At 30.8% G+C, this 17,916-nt stretch overlaps 1 long non-coding RNA gene across 1 annotated transcript; it reads right to left on the bottom strand.

Moving 5' to 3' along the window:
* Nucleotides 1-5,842: 5,842 nt before the first annotated feature.
* LOC111614198 lies at nucleotides 5,843-8,448 on the bottom strand. Its single transcript, XR_002754889.1, has 3 exons — nucleotides 8,239-8,448; nucleotides 6,671-6,775; nucleotides 5,843-6,601 (listed from the first exon to the last, which is right to left on the bottom strand). It is a non-coding gene; the product is annotated as an uncharacterized LOC111614198 (long non-coding RNA).
* Between the last annotated feature and the right edge of the window lie 9,468 nt (nucleotides 8,449-17,916).

The following is a 17,916-nucleotide window of genomic DNA, read 5'->3' as shown; positions in this document are numbered from 1 at the left end:
CATAAACTATAATTAGAAACGAATTTTGTCATGATAATTGTGAAGATCTGAAACCCTTTTTCTGTTTTAAAACAGTATAAACCTCGGAATTTTTCTCTGAAAAGGAAAAAAGGAGAATCTCTGCGGCTAATGACCGAGACGCTCTCCTCGAATAAGAAAAAAAAGGGAATGTTAAATTATCAATAAACGAAATCTTTTCCATTTGTTTAAAGGTAATTCTATAGACTTTAATATCAACAAGAAGGGAATAAGAGATGTTTCTTATCACCTCTTTGGTTGCACGTAACACGTGGTTGCGGCAATAAATCGCCTCGTTCATAGTCAAACACGAACGTTTGATATAAACGGTATCTAGATAGTTGACCAGGTTAAAGAAATTATTGTCAGATGAATGTTAATTTATGGATGAGAGTCATCAAACCTATAGGAATTTATATCATAAAATCATATCTTTTTGACACCAATATCAATAAATTGAACAAACTTCTCTGAGTCAGTTGTCTGAACTAGCTAGATTTAAACATCAACACACTAGCAGGCGTGCGGATAAATCATTAATAACGTCATAGTTCTCACCCCCTCAAATTTGGTATAAAGAGGGCTCGGCCCAGTTATCGTGGTGGCTTTCAAGATAGCAAGGAATAACGGATTAACTATCCTCATCGCTGACAGCCATAGACGGACGACACGGTTAGATTCTACAAGCTACAACTTAGTAAGTAGAACTCGCTCTTTTCTCTCAGGTGGACTAGGGCTAATTCTGAAAATAATATTAAGGAGGATAAGAGACTATCCTCAGTCGAAATACCCGAGATATAATCTGACTAACCTACCATTATTATAATTTCGGTTTGATATTATTATTATTATTCTTATTATTTGTAACTTTTTTATATAGTGTATACTAATTAAATTTATATTATATCTTAATCATGCTTGTTTACTCGTACTCTGTCAACACCTTATCGACTTATCCGCGACCCCCCACTCGATTTTCGCCCTCCTAAATTGCCATCCACTGACCCTGTGAGCGGGACTCACTTTCCCGTTGTCGGAAAACAATTCAACTTTGATGCTTAAACCCCGATTCTTACACTATGTCATATGTAACTTACTGTTATATTATATGGGATACCAAGTCGTTATCCTTCGTGTAACCATATAACCTATTTTGTTTATAACCCTATAATAATAATCAATGTAAAGTAAGTGTAATATCTACTCAGAAAAATCCCACCTGTCAATAGATGGTGTGATTTTTGAAAGGAAGGAAGTGGTGTGATAATCCGGAGGGACTGTTAAAATGAATTACATAATTTTCACCCTAAATACATTTAAATAAATAATTTACTTAAATTTTCACTTAAAATGTTTATAAATAATAAAACTTAGGAATAAAATTAATATAACCTGTAAAGGTAATAAACTTCAACAACCTGTAAAAACTGCTCTATCACGATACATTTAGCAAGAAATGAGGATGTTTTGCTTCCTTCCTCCACACCTTTTATCTTAGAATTTTGCACACCATCTAGTCAATTGACACATAATTTCTGATAATAATGATGATGCAGAAAACAATGATAAAAAGGGTGGCTTGAATACACTCGGGGCAGTTCAACTAAGAGAAGGACGTGCCATATGATTTGATGATATTGACTTGATCAAGTCAATATCATCAAATCATATGGCACTCCTCTGAATGCCCTCATCAAATCATGGCTACTCCTCTGAATCCCCTGTCTATAAATAGAGTCATGCTCCAAACAAGACCAAGGTATTATTGGTTTAAATTGATTGTAAGCTCGCTCTCTCGGTTGTAAAGATTGATCCTAGGCTAACGATAGGATATAATTCATGTATTTTCCATATTACTCATCTGTATGTTTATTATCTGTGTTATTGTTAATTCTTATTAAATTGTCGATTTCTATATAAAGAGGACTTTCCTAGTCTCATTATTTATTCCTTATGCACAACCCCACACAGAATCTTACCACTCGGGTTCTGTAGAAATAAGCCATCCAGTGACAAAGTGAGCAGGTCTAACAGATCTGACGATTAGAGGGCCTTGACCCTCGTCCGTATGATCACACAAGCACACATCTGACATCTGACATCTGACATCGACATAGCTCTTACATTATAATTGGTTATTTTATTATTAAGTAACTTACGTGCAACAAAGTTTGATAGTAATTCAAAGTTTGAAACATTAAATTTAATTATTGTTATAGTTTAGATTTAAAATTTGTTCCAGATTTACGACTATTTACAACGCATATGGAGATATTGTCACAACTAAACAGTTATGTCTGACTGAGTGTGCTTTAAACAAAATAAACACACAACATTGATGTTCTGATACTGAATTAATCACATTAAATTAAATCAATAATCAAAGTAATAATGAAAGTATATTGTCAGAGTGGTATTCCTTTACAACTGAATTATTAAATCAGCATATGGTTGACAGATCATGAAATACATAATTCTACTGCTGAATCTCTACCTGACAAATAGTTTAACACAACAATTCGATTGTAGACAAAAAGCAGTATTTGTATTATTAAATTTTGTTTTTCGATTCATATTATTTAGAAACTCAACTGAAAAGCCTTAAAATACACGCCATTAATACTAACAGGATTTGCTCACAAGGAGAGCCTACGGCTTTGGGGTAACGGATTTTGACAATCTTTGGTGTAGAAGTAGTACATCATGTGAGTGTACTACCTGTAAAATACTAAAGTGCAATACTCAAATATAATCAAGAAAATCGAGCTTAAAGTTTTTTAGCACTTTATATATAAATTATACGTACAGTACTTCTATTTGACTGTCCTGTGGCAGAGTGGTAACGAGTCCGATTCATAAGCTTGAGTTCTCGGGTTCGATTCTCGCGTATAATTTTTTTTTAATTCATAAATACTTATAATGTATTTATTTATTTACTCATTCATTTATTTCTTATTATTTATTTATTTTAATTTAATTTCTACTATTCCAAGTCTAATATTTTTATACTTTTGTTGACAATAACGGCGCATTCTTGACACCTATGTGTCAACTTTCCCATCTAATTGTTATCACTAACGGTGACCGATCTAATTCTCACTAGGAGCGTTTTTTCTATCGGAGTTCTTTTTCACTCACTCTTTAACAGTTCGTTTCTAAATTTCGACACGAATAGACGTATTTGTGTAGTAAAACTTATTTTGAAAAATTATTTTATAATCGAAAAATGTCGTCAAGAGAAGCAAGTTCTTCACGTTGTGACGAAAAAACTGTTGATGATACCTTTTAAAAAAGCAGCATTTATTTGTTGTTCTTGGTGTAGACAGAATTTTTGTTTTGAATGTTTTTATCATAAGTATCATTCACGATCATGTACATCTGACAATGATATGTAATTATATAATATTGCTTCAATAAATTATATTCGTTTTTCTTGGTTATATTTGAGTTTTGCACTTTACAAGTTAGTATTTTACATCACTGTATAAAAAGTTATCATCAACAGTTTTTTCGTCACAACGTGAAGAACTTGCTTCTCTTGATGACATTTTTCGATTATAAAATAATTTTTCAAAATAAGTTTTACTACACAAATACGTCTATTCGTGTCGAAATTTAGAAACGAACTGTTAAAGAGTGAGTGAAAAAGAACTCTGATAGAAAAACGCTCCTAGTGAGAATTAGATCGGTCACCGTTAGTGATAACAATTAGATGGGAAAGTTGACACATAGGTGTCAAGAATGCGCCGTTATTGTCAACAAAAGTATAAAAATATTAGACTTGGAATAGTAGAAATTAAATTAAAATAAATAAATAATAAGAAATAAATGAATGAGTAAATAAATAAATACATTATAAGTATTTATGAATTAAAAAAAAAAATTATACGCGAGAATCGAACCCGAGAACTCAAGCTTATGAATCGGACTCGTTACCACTCTGCCACAGGACGCTCAAATAGAAGTACGTATAATTTATATATAAAGTGCTAAAAAACTTTAAGCTCGATTTTCTTGATTATATTTGAGTATTGCACTTTAGTATTTTACAGGTAGTACACTCACATGGTGTACTACCTCTAAACCAAAGATCATCAAAATCCGTTACCCCAAAGCCGTAGGCTCTCCTTGTCAGTAGTTTCTAAAACGGATTATACTTAATTAAGTTTTAATAATGTATGTATCATCCTTTACTAGAAAGTCACTACTGTAAAGTAAGATCATCTGATTTTAAATGGGTCTTCAAAGAATTTAATTAACTGGAAAAAAAACCATTTTATAAACACTGTCGTGAAATTTTCTCTACAAAAGTCAAATATAGAAAAACCTTCAGACTCCGGATAAAAATATTTTTGTTAAAAAATTCAAATACATTCATATATTTTTTAGACTGGCCCATAGAACAACGTTTCTCTTCTGTGGTTAAGAGATTTGTTTTAAATACTACTTCAACTTATTATCTGTTTAAATTATTCACTCGATGTGGTAAACGTATGTGAAGTTTTGCGAGGGTTTAAATATATTATTTGATAAATATTTTCATAATAATAATTTCCCATATTAATTGTCACGTATTATAAATGATATTTAAATTATGTTACGTAGAGTTTCAACAACTAATTTCCTATTACAAAAACTTTAATACAATACAAAAAAAGTCTATTCTTGCGTTAAATATAATGAATGTTTTTTCCCGCATCTATTGAGTGATTATTTGTATATTTAATAAATATTTCCGTCAATTAGGTACAAATACAAGTTTTTAAGTATTTATTTTCAAGTACAAATATAATGAAGTTTAATTGTATGCTAGTGTGATGCCTTTACTTTTTTTGCCTTTGCATTTTCTATTAATTTATCTCATCTACAATTATGTGCACTGAGTTTGTAGTATTACTCATAAAATCTATACATCGATCAGATAGTATATACTATATACTTCAAGGTAAAAAGGTTTGGCGTGTTATATTTGTTCGGAAAACCATGAAGTTTCGTCAAAATGCAAACAACAGTGACGTAAAGATTCGTCACTAATATAAGTCTAACTTAAAATGCTTTTTCATGTACATAATATTCTACAAAAATATGCAAAGGAAGAATTGCTTACGAAATGATAAATATATTTATTTTGCAACTAATTACTACCCTTTCTTCAATTGAACTGAAACTGCTGTTAAAGATTAAATCAAGTAAATTCTTCAAAATCATCCCTGAAGATAAATTAGTAGTAAAAACAAATTTGGGTATAAAAGTTAAGATCTATGCATAAAATCATATGTAAAGATGACATTTCCCAGGAGTTTCTTCAATTTGAAGTAATGGAGACTCACATAAAAATATAATTTTAAAGTCTTTTAATTCTCCTGTTTTCACCAAATCAGAAGTAACAGTGAAATAACTTGAAGAAACAAAAAGACATCAAAGAATAGTCCATTAAAAATTATCACAAAGTTAAAATATGATCAAAAGCCGACCTTTTATTACAGGCTACAGCACTTTCACAATAAAACAATGATTAAAACTTTCACAATTTCTACATGTCTTGTAGCATATTTGACCACATCTAGCCCTCTGGTGGTCCTTTTGGATAATAATGAAAATACTTTGCATAAAGTCATACCTAAAGATGACATTTCCCAGGAGTTTCTTCAATTTGAAGAAATGGAAACTCACATAAAAATATAATTTTAAAGGAGTTTAAAATTATATTTTTATGTGAGTCTCCATTACTTAAATTTAAAATAGTTGCTGATGTGTCTGCTTTTTTTTTTTAATTTAGCATTTAGAACTTAACTTTTTTTTTTTTTTAAGTTAGGATGTTTGATTTAGGATTTTAATAAAGTTTTACTTAAGTGTATAAAAAATATTCTTTTTTCATTTAAGTAAATTCAATTATTATCTTTAGATATTTGTGAAATGATCAGTATCAATGAAGTAGGTTTTCAAACTAACAAAATTAAATGTTAATAAGCAGATGTAATTGATTATTATTGATAATTTGTTTACTATTATTATTTTCTCTTAATAGTGAGGTCATTGGTCCAGCATCAGATGGAATTTTAATGGCCTTTTTGGAATTTCACAGTCAGCCATAATACTATCAGAATTTTGTGCTGTTGCTGTATATGTATAACCCATCATCTTAAAATAAAAATAATAAGACTAAATTATGAAATTATTTCCCCCCCCCAGATTTTAACTACATTTCCTCTATTATGTTTGAAGATTCCAATCATCATAAAGCAGTAAATGAAAAAACACCATTATTATAAGATAATTATAGCAGATAATTATTTTTAAAGTAAAATACCATATAAATAATCAAGTACTCAAATATATCAAAACAAATATCCCACATGCAGAACAACTATTAAGTTAATGCTGTCACCTTTTGTCTGAAACTTTTGTCTATTGTTTCTGTTTCATTAATTTTAACTTTAAAATCAGGGATTTTTATCGCCTTACTTTTGTTCTGTGTTAGGTTGAGATCATACTTCATCTTTTTAGATTCACAGGCCTCTGTAGTTTTGGGTTTAGGACCTCGTTTCTTTGAACTTTTTTTTTCTGTAGTCAAAATCGCATTCTAAAATTAGTTTTATAAAAATCATATTTCTAAAGTACATTTGTTAATATTAAAATAAAAATTACTTACCTTCAGAAGACATGTTTTTTTCTTTTTAGATGACTTCATATAGGAGAAGAATCAATGAGTGAAGTCGGAGGAAAATCTCCTCTTTTTTATTCTCTGTTCTTGACCCTGATTTTTGTTAGAGAAATCAGTATTTTAATATAAAGTAGACAGCATATTACAACAAAATTTATATAGAAACATAATTAGCATGTATGACATCTATAAAATTTCAAATTTTTTGTATTACAGCTTTAACTGTATACAAGATTAAAAATGTTCTATTTCTGGTCTAAACTAAATTGTGTACTTCATAGTTTTATCATAAATTTACAGAAAGTAATAGCCTTAATAGAAGTCCACTGCACTACTAATAATTGATACAACAGTATGTGACATGGTCTATAGTCATGCAATACAAATAATTAAAGTAAGGGATAAGTTAAAAAGTTGAATAAAATCCATTTTTAACCTACACCTCTACATTTTTTTGTTTAACATTTTAGAATACAAACATAAAAAAAGGATTTGTTGAAACTAGAAATCTAAATACTAGAAAATAAATGAGTTTTCTGACTATCTACATCAACCCAAAATCATAACAACACAAAGCCCGAGTAGTATACAATAAATCACTAAACGATCGCCTAAATATCGGCCTATAATATGGCTAATTAAATGATTGGTATAAAGTAATTTGACATTAGAGGTAGACGTTACGCGCCATCTCTTAAGTAAATTAATAATTATAAATAATTATTATTATTTATTTATAATATTATTTAGCCATATTATAGCCCGATATTTAGGCGATCGTTTGGTGATTCATCAACCCAAAAGAATAGTTACAAGAAAAGGGTTTATTAAAATATGTACTGTACATTATGGTAAATAATATGCATGATAAAATTTTATATTTTGTCATGTTTATTGTGTTTTAGAATAGGGAAGATAGTGGAGGTGAAGTCATTAAAATGCAGTCATCAGATTTAGAAGGCTGAAACTTTGAGGAGACAACACACAAGTTAAATAAAAGCATTTAATAAAAAAAATAGATATATATATATATACATTTTTTATGGTTGTTTTTTTAAAAATATTATGGTTGTTTTTTTTAATGAGCATTTTCAATATTTGAGCTATATATATAGCTCAAATATTGAAAATGCTCATTAAAAAAAAACAACCATAATACATTCTCACTTCTCAGATCTAGCCACAATGCATTTTTGCATATCCAATAAGACTACAGAATGAAATTCATGTCATATTCTTTTAATAAACTAAAACACAATCTGGCAATGTAAAAATGCCACAATGCTTTGTGAACATGGCTGCATTAATATCTGTGTAAAAATTTGTTATGTATTTTTGCACAGATATTTTTAATAATTTATGTATAATTTCTTCCAAAGGACTAAAGTACCCTTAAGAATTCTGAACAATGTTTATTATTAGAAAAATACTCATTAGTGAAAGTTATCACCAAAGATTATATGATTAAAAATCAATAGTAATATAAAATTTCTTTTATAAAATTATAAAAGAATATTTGCTGTCAATTGTTTTGTTTATGAATCCTTGATACTTACATATGATACCTAAAAAGATATTGTAGATTTAAGTCACTTTGTCAACTGATTGCAAATTTATTTTCAATAATGACTCTCCCGTAGAGACTAACTCCAAACAAATTTTTGTATTAATTAGTATTAGTAAAAAGTAATGATAAATAGAAGTTATCTTAAAAATTTAAGGTTTAGACAAGATTAACAAGGCTAACTTTTCATTTTCAGTATACAGTAGAGCGTCATTTATCCGAAAGAATTCCAGTCAGCAAATTTAAATTTTCGCTAGTGCTGTGGCGCTGCAATCTTTGGCTATATCTTGGGCTACTCCAATATTTTTTATGTTTGTGTATGTGTTTTAGCTGGAAGCACTGTCACTTTTGTGTGGTGTTTTTCTGAGGACTGTGTCGTGTTCAATCGAAAGTTTTTAATACTAGATAACTTCTAAAGTATAATTTTTTTTGTTTTTATATTTTTAAATATATTTATTTTGTTTGTAAAAAATAAAGAAATAATTTTTAANCTCACTTCTCAGATCTAGCCACAATGCATTTTTGCATATCCAATAAGACTACAGAATGAAATTCATGTCATATTCTTTTAATAAACTAAAACACAATCTGGCAATGTAAAAATGCCACAATGCTTTGTGAACATGGCTGCATTAATATCTGTGTAAAAATTTGTTATGTATTTTTGCACAGATATTTTTAATAATTTATGTATAATTTCTTCCAAAGGACTAAAGTACCCTTAAGAATTCTGAACAATGTTTATTATTAGAAAAATACTCATTAGTGAAAGTTATCACCAAAGATTATATGATTAAAAATCAATAGTAATATAAAATTTCTTTTATAAAATTATAAAAGAATATTTGCTGTCAATTGTTTTGTTTATGAATCCTTGATACTTACATATGATACCTAAAAAGATATTGTAGATTTAAGTCACTTTGTCAACTGATTGCAAATTTATTTTCAATAATGACTCTCCCGTAGAGACTAACTCCAAACAAATTTTTGTATTAATTAGTATTAGTAAAAAGTAATGATAAATAGAAGTTATCTTAAAAATTTAAGGTTTAGACAAGATTAACAAGGCTAACTTTTCATTTTCAGTATACAGTAGAGCGTCATTTATCCGAAAGAATTCCAGTCAGCAAATTTAAATTTTCGCTAGTGCTGTGGCGCTGCAATCTTTGGCTATATCTTGGGCTACTCCAATATTTTTTATGTTTGTGTATGTGTTTTAGCTGGAAGCACTGTCACTTTTGTGTGGTGTTTTTCTGAGGACTGTGTCGTGTTCAATCGAACGTTTTTAATACTAGATAACTTCTAAAGTATAATTTTTTTTGTTTTTATATTTTTAAATATATTTATTTTGTTTGTAAAAAATAAAGAAATAATTTTTAATGATTCAATAGCTACGATTATTATTTTAAAAAGTTTACATTAGACTTAACATCGACGAAAAATCAACGCAAATCGACATGCAACGGATTAAAATTTTAACACGGGATAGGTTAATGTACTTTTTCGTACATAATCGGTTATCCGAAAAATAAGTTATCCGAACAACCCCAGTCCCCAATTGATTTGGATAAACGACACTCTACTGTAATTCTCAATGCAGAATTAGAATTTATTCTAAATAAATAAATTTGTTTCTTATGTTTGCACAATTTTTATCAAATTGCATTAAGGCTGCATTAATAAGCATCAATAACACAGCATTTTCATTTTGCCATATCACATTTTGGTTGATTATTAAAGAATCTCAACACAAATTTTTCTGATCTTATTCAATATACCAATAAGATAATGTGCCTCCTTTTGAAAGTGCCACAATGTAAATTTCATGCTGCAGCCAATTTTTTTGCTCAATGAACATTTTCAGTCTTTAAGCCTAACATATGTACAGTAAATTAAACTTTTATTATCAAATTTAAAAACATTAGCAGCAAGTTACATAACTTTCCTAGTGTAAAATATTTTTATGAAACCATCAACTCTTGCCCTCCTAGAACTGATTTTTTAATGTGTTATAGTACATTTATCTGACTAATACATGGTGAAGTAACTTGCCAATGCACAAGGGTTTGCAAGATACCATCATTTAAACGTTTTGTTGTTTTAGTTGGTTATATATCATAAGATTAAGACATTGGCCATTACATGCATTAGATTGAAGGCATCTGTATAATTTTACATCATAAACTAAAAACTAATTGCAGATATAAATTCTTTCCAATTTCAGAATCTAAGTCTGTTTCACATGCCTAGTAATTAATTGGGCATGGGATAGATTACTATCAGTTAATTATATTCATATATGCCAAAATAAGTGTTTTCAATCTACAACTCAATTATTAAAACTGCAATTTCATAGGAAAAAGCTAAATTTAATCTTTCATTATGCTTTGGTCTTGTCAAAAAACATGGCAAAAAATAATGAATAAACTAGTTCCTGGACTAGAGTAAATTCAATTCTTTTCCCATTGAAAATATCTAACAAGTAACTCATTAACCTCATAACTTCAATCCATATTGATATCCCCTCCTGGATAAAAACAATTCTTAAGCAGAATCCATCCAAAAGGTGGTAAACTGAATGGGACAATAGCATCACTGGTAGCATAATAAATAACATAAAAATTCATGTCAGATGTCTTAACTGCTAAAAGAACCAACCATTTCTCTCCCTCTTTCCACCTCAACCAGATGACTGGTCATAGCAATTTCAACACCTATCTTCATAAATTCAAGATTGGGGATGGACTATCGTGCTCAAATCTGGAAGCAGAGGATCCCCAACACAATTTACAATTGTACCAAGTATGACAATATCAGGCTTCAACTTATCACTAACTTACATGAGAGGGGCTCACCTGGCCAATCAATCTACATGCTTATTTGTAACAAGATAGTCCACAAGGCATTCTTGGACTCATCACATTTCTTAAGTAATTCACCACTGTATATTGGCAAGTGCCAAATCCGACAGAGGACGCTGTTTTTGAGCCAAGATGGCTGCCGAAACAGGTAAGGAACCGATCATTCTAGACTATATCGGCAACAGGAAACGTTGTCTTGTAGAAGGTGAAGCCGTTTTGGATATATGAGACATACACAAAAATACAAAACATACCAGTAATGTGTGCTACAAACTTTTGACTGGCCTATGTTGTGTAAGTGCTGAATGACTCAGCAGGGCAGCCTTCAGATTGGCACTAATTTTAACTATTATGATAAATAAAACTATGTTTTTATATTGGAACATGGTGTATACCGCTTAAAATATTTAAATAGTTCTCACCTATTAATGTGTAACAAACATGCTATCACATGTGTACAAAAACCAGACAGCCCTGCTTTGCACGTGCATTCTCCCTGAAATTGAGATGTATCAAAATGCCAATATCTGAGATTGCAACACTAAAGCAACAACATGAACTTCGGTGTTGTTGTTAGTTTAATCCACAAAATACAATGTGCCCAGCATCCAAAACGGCTTCACCTTCTATAAGACGTTTCCTGTCACCAATATACTGGTAGTCTAGAATTTGACATAAACTCAATGATTTGTTCTCCATTTATTCCTCGCAGTAGTTGTCACCGATAGAAACTGAATCGGCTCAGGCACTGAACAAACACATGGTCGGCTCCATACCTCTTTCGGCAGCCATCTTGGCTCAAAAACAGCACCATCTGTCGGATTTGGCGCCTGCCAATAACCACACATAATCATTGCTTTATACAGCCTTATAATATTACTCATAACCATCAAATCTTGCACGAGCAACTCTAACCCTTTTTGTTTCTGTATATCAAACCCAGCTTGGCATTCAGATATCCATTCTTCCACTTCCACCTCTATTAACCATCTCTTCTACACTATCAACCACTTTCCATGACTATAAGTGTGACTAACCCCTTTCTCTAAATAAATAAATGCATATTTATATTGTGCTAATAATTTATTTAATAGAAGAAAAAAAAAAAATTATGTAGAAAATGCCAAGGCAAAAACTATTTCCAATNTTCTGGTGGTTCCTTTGCAGTTGCAGATGTCTGTTCTGATAAGTACTGAGGACAGTTAGGTAGCTGTGAAGGGACAGCACCTGAAAAGAGGAAAAATCCCAGATACATGAGTATACTGCCAGAGAGTAGCACAAAGAATATAAATATTAACTCACAAAAACCTGTGTGCGTATATAAAAAACCTTACTGTAATAATATAAAAATAATCACAAGACAATGATTAGAACAAGAATAATAATATTAACTTGAATAAGCTACATATATATGTAAATATACCATGCAATATATTAGATAGTTATGGTGTTGTTGTTCTGGAATGCTATATGTAACCAACAATGTAACTTATTTTTCCAAAACGATTATGTCATTAGATTATCATTTTGAGATGAAGCAATATGGTAACTTTTATACATAATGCATAAATTAATTTTTTTATATAAATAAAACAATATATAAGTATTATTTCAACTGCATTGTCTTATTGTGATAAGTCCTAATGATACAGTGGACTTAGCATATCGTCCCTTTCCGGCAGTATATTAATTATATATATTTATTTATAATTATAATATATAACAAAACTTATATTAAGTGCTTGGGATTAAGGTACAGAGAGTAACAGAGAAGAACATTATCTTATCCTTGAGCTTTTGGTAGACACAAATCTTGACAGAAAATTGCTGGTATCCACTTTTGTCGCAATTCTTCATTTTTTGGAAAGGAAAATACATTCAATATTGGTCCGTTTTGACTGAGCATGAATGGAGCTTAGCAGCTATTAAGGTCAGAGGCGCCTTAGGGGGTGGCGAGCAGGGCAATTGGCCGGGGGCTCGCTCTTGCAGGGGCCTCGCGCAACAACCCGAGTAGAAAAAAGTTGATATTTAAAACTTTTTATTTTATCCTTAGCTATTAGTTATAACAATAAAATAAATTTGATTAATTCATAGTACAGTATATATTATTATTAATAAGTGCCTAAATAAAATTTTCTCATTTAGATTTATTCAATCTCACATTCATACAAATGTGAGATTAACGATATCAAAATTAATTAATTTATCAGTGAATAATATTTTTTGTAATTTGACTGTAAAACATATTTGAAAAATTTGTTAGAATACTATTTGAATCCTGTACCTCGCGCTTAGAAAATCCACTTGAACGTGCAGTTTTGTTACTTTCGTGATTCATGGTGTTTACGATTTATGCTCGGGGTATCCCCGTGTTTCATTTCGTTCGTCAACTCTTGTCACCTGACGCTTATTTTGCTAGCAGCTATATGCGTTACATAATCGTTTGTATGGCACATATCTTTTAGTAGGTAAATAAACATTAAATAATATTAAGTTTTAATAAAATCTTACATTATTAACAGTACTTATGGTAAAGAGTGAATTGTTAAAAAAACTGTGTAAAACTACTTGTAAATTATTTCTGAATTAGTTTTATGTGAGAAACAAGATTTATGAAATGAGTTCGCGTAAACGTGATGCCGATAGAAAATTTGAGTCAGGTAATTCAAAAAGGAAACGAGCTATCAAAAGAAAGCAGGTAGAAGAAAATCTACGAGGGTCTTTACAGTCGACCACCCTATAACACTGTTGATTATTCCGTTTTATATGAATTCCATGTTGTACGAGTCACTTAGATTTTACAAATACGTGAGCCCTGAACGTACAACATGGAATTCATATAAAACCGAATAATCAACAGTTTTATAGGGGGGTCGACTGTATATAAAAAATGATGATCAAGAAACCTCTAAAAACCCTTTATTGACTGAAAGTGACACATGCACTGTAACCCTAACCCAGTTGAAATTATTCCTTCAACATCGTCATGAGTGCTGCTGTCACCTAGTAATAATAGCGAGGATAATGAGTCAACATCATCATTGTCTCTTACACCACCGCCGCCGCCACCTCTGTCAACACTATCCAGCCAAGAATATGTATCTGAGTCTATGTCTACATCCATAACTGGCAGAATTGAAAATCTGAATACTGTACTCAAAATGACCCAGGTTTATGGCCATTAACAATTACTGATGTAGACCAAACTGAGATTGTATTAATTAAAAGGTCCAATCCGAGTTAAAGTTGATTTTTTCCCGTAAATGATAATGGATGGCGATTAAGCGAATATCATTACAATAAAATATTAGCTAATGGTGAAAAACTTGACAGGTGTTGATTTATTCACAAACAAAGGATGCTGTTTACTGCTTTCTGTGCCGAATGTTCAGATTAGAAAATACAAGAATTGGATCCAATGAAGGAGTGGTGGCTGCGTCCAATTTGATTCGAAGATTTGAGAAAATGTGCTGTGATCAACAGGCTCATCAGTAATGAATGATATTGTACAGTACATCCCACTAATTATAATTAATTGAATTTGTTCAATTAAAGTTTTTTGTTATCTTAAATACTTGTTTTATTTATTTTTTACTTAATTAAGCAAAGAGTTGCCTAACTTCCCCGGCTATTACAAAATTTTACTAAAATGTAACTTTATTTTCTTAACTATAATTGATTACAGTGTGTATGATGCTAGCTGTTATGACATTTTGTTTTAAAAAAAATACTATTATTATCTATACTTCTATACTAATATTATAAAAAGGTAATGTTTGTATTCAATAAGTTTGTTTGCAGCAGGTAATCTCCGAANTGAGCAGGTGCCTAAGTATATCTGAATGTTTTTAACTCCACATAATTCAGGATTCAGCAAATAAAGTACCATGCTTCTCATTTTTGTTTCTAAAATCTAAAACTTTTATTAAGTTAAGTTATTTCAATAAATATAAAATGACATATCATTATCCTATTGCTTATGAGAATTTATCTTCAGAACTTTTGGAGAAAAATGACAATTTCTCCAATGACAATATTTTTCTTCCTGACAGTGACTACGAATTAGATAATCTGAGAATGCAATCACTCAATGATAGTGAAGCAGATGCCAGAGTTACCGGCAAACACAGAATCATCTCTCATCAGATTCTGTGTAATTTATCATATGTAAAAATGGAACAACCAAATGGTATGAGGAACCAATGTTCATACTACAAATAACTATAACATTACCGTGTATTAGTGTTACCACCCGTCCGGTTTTCACCCGGACAGTCCGGGAATCGACTCACTGTCCGGGTGAACTACTAACTTTGTCCGGGAATATCGTGCGCACCCTGTCCACCTTTTTCTTTTGTTTTTAATTTTTTTTTTTTTTGCTTGTACGATTCGTATTCGTACACGTCTCCAATATCCAATAGAGCTAAGTCATCTGTAGTTGTTTTTTCTTAATTAATTTAGTTACTTATGTTACTCCTACCCAAGTCGCCCTAGTCCCTAACTGTAAGGGCCGGATGTTGATCTATTATTTACTTGTTTACTGCGTCACAGATGTACTTTAACCTGCAGGTGTCATTTTTACGAGTCGCAGTGAACGACACGTGCTGTAAAAACATGTAATTAAATGAGCATGTGTAATTAATTATAGCGGATTATAAAATAAATAGCCCCTTCGTCGGATGGCTTCCAGTCAATGCAAGGCCATCCGACCTCCTGTAGACGTTCATATTTTTTTATCTTCATTCTACTGACTGTTGTATAACAAACCTATTTAAATTATAATAAAATATTAACGAGACAAAAAGTGTTAACGAACAGATTTCGGAGGTCATATGACCTTACTATAAACCGACACTGTACTTATTCGTTTTTATACTATGAGTATTCAGAAATTTTGCAGCAAGATGTTTACATCTTTCTGCAAAACAATGAAAGTAATATGACTAGTAACTATACTGTATTTACTGATTATTCGATAGAATAAACTTGATGATACCCAAAATACAAGGGCTTAAACCCTTTATATTAACACACACACAAAATAAAATTAAAATTTATTTGTTCGAACTTTAAAATATTTTTAAAACATTTACAATGGCGATAGAATAGAAATAAGTCACTAACATATTAAATCTATACAAAAATAAATTAAATTATTGGTAGCATTTAACACGTAAGCCTTAATATCTTGCGTTAATAAATCCTTCCAATTTAATTTGAGATACTTTATTTTTAGTAGATAAATTTGAGTTAGTCACGTATAAAAGAGTTTTATATAAAAGACATAACCATAAAAACAATTCAAAAAACTTGGAAAGAGGATTTTATTTCTTCCAGTCGAACATTCTTTCTCCCATAGAATATTTTACGAGGGCTGTGGAGTCGGAGTCGTGGAGTTTTGGTGTTTTATTCATTACAATTTTGGCACTCTTGGTTATATTTCATAAAAATTGTATATTTAATATCGTTAATATATTAAAAAATTTCTTCAAAACTGATGCAGACTATAAGTAAAATGTCTTCAAAAAACGAAATTTAGAATAAGAAAAATAACTGTTTTTCTTCACAAAAATAACGAGATGTAATTGGCGATTCATAATCAGTTCTGGAAACTTTTGTCCACTTTCGGTTTTAGCTTTGTGTTTCTCTAATTTCGTCCAACCGTCGAATTCTTTCTCGCACCATTGTGAAAACGAATCGTAAAAAAAACTGCCCAAATCTTTACTTTTGTTCTACTCAGAGTAAATTTATATTTAACTCAGTTCCATACACCGCAAACTGTCTGTTAGCATGTAAACAAATGTCGTATTCTCTTCCAAATTTCTTGACGCAGAGGCAGCAGAATCCTCGAATTTCGAAAAATCTTTTTGTATCAAAGCCTTTCCTGATCATTTCGCAAAGAATATCCAATTCTTCCGATTGATCTTCGAATTCTGTTTCCGTTGGTGACAGATTTCTCTGTATTTCTCTACAATATTTTCCAGTTTTCTGTTTCAATAGTTTGTTGTTTCCATGTTCAAGTGTCCGCTGGTTTCATTTCATATGGGTCCCATTCAATAGGAGACGTTTTCTCTTTGTGTTCTATCAAATCATTGTCTTTTGGGTAGGCTGCATAGACAGGTGGGATGCCTTTCTTCCACGTTGACATGGTGGAGCGAACGAACAGAGTGGCGTGGGTTCAGCAACAGGTATTGTTTTGTTGGGCGGAGCGATGGCGTTATAATCACGTGACTGTATCGCAGGTCATTTAGTTTTTCAAAATATAGAGTTGAGGAGAATGTTCTCGCAAGCAGTTTTCGAATAAGTCTTCAGAATTATTTCATTTATGTCTCCAAATTTTTAATGACTCGTTATCGATTATTAAAAATTATCTATGGTTCCGGTTTATAGTAAGAGGTAAGGAAGGTGATCAACTGTTCGGTTTCTTCTTTGTTCAAATCTTCGATCTTCCTTTTAACATTTATGAACGAATTTTCTGAATTAAGTGACGATATACTTGTTGAAATACTTTCTTTTCTAGTCTCCTGTATTAATGAAGTTGTTTCCGCCAATTCTGATGGTGATAGTTTCTGTGCAATAGATTTTCTGATTGGATTTGGCGAACAAATCAGTTCAGAGGAGAATCTTCTACACAACTGGACGAATGTTGCACAAACTATTATAATAGAGATAATTAGAAAGCCATATATAATTCGGGTAGGCGATAGTTCCGATTTAGTTGTATCAATATCTATTCCAATAGATTTAGTTGATACAAACTCGTCCATGCTTTGGTTCTCGAGATCTTGTAATTCTTTTAGTTTTTT

This window comes from Centruroides sculpturatus, unplaced genomic scaffold, assembly GCF_000671375.1.
Source record: "Centruroides sculpturatus isolate CEXI.00-Female unplaced genomic scaffold, Cexi_2.0 scaffold1230, whole genome shotgun sequence".
Classification (NCBI taxonomy): domain Eukaryota; kingdom Metazoa; phylum Arthropoda; class Arachnida; order Scorpiones; family Buthidae; genus Centruroides; species Centruroides sculpturatus.
This window is presented reverse-complemented; position numbering and strand designations above follow the sequence as displayed.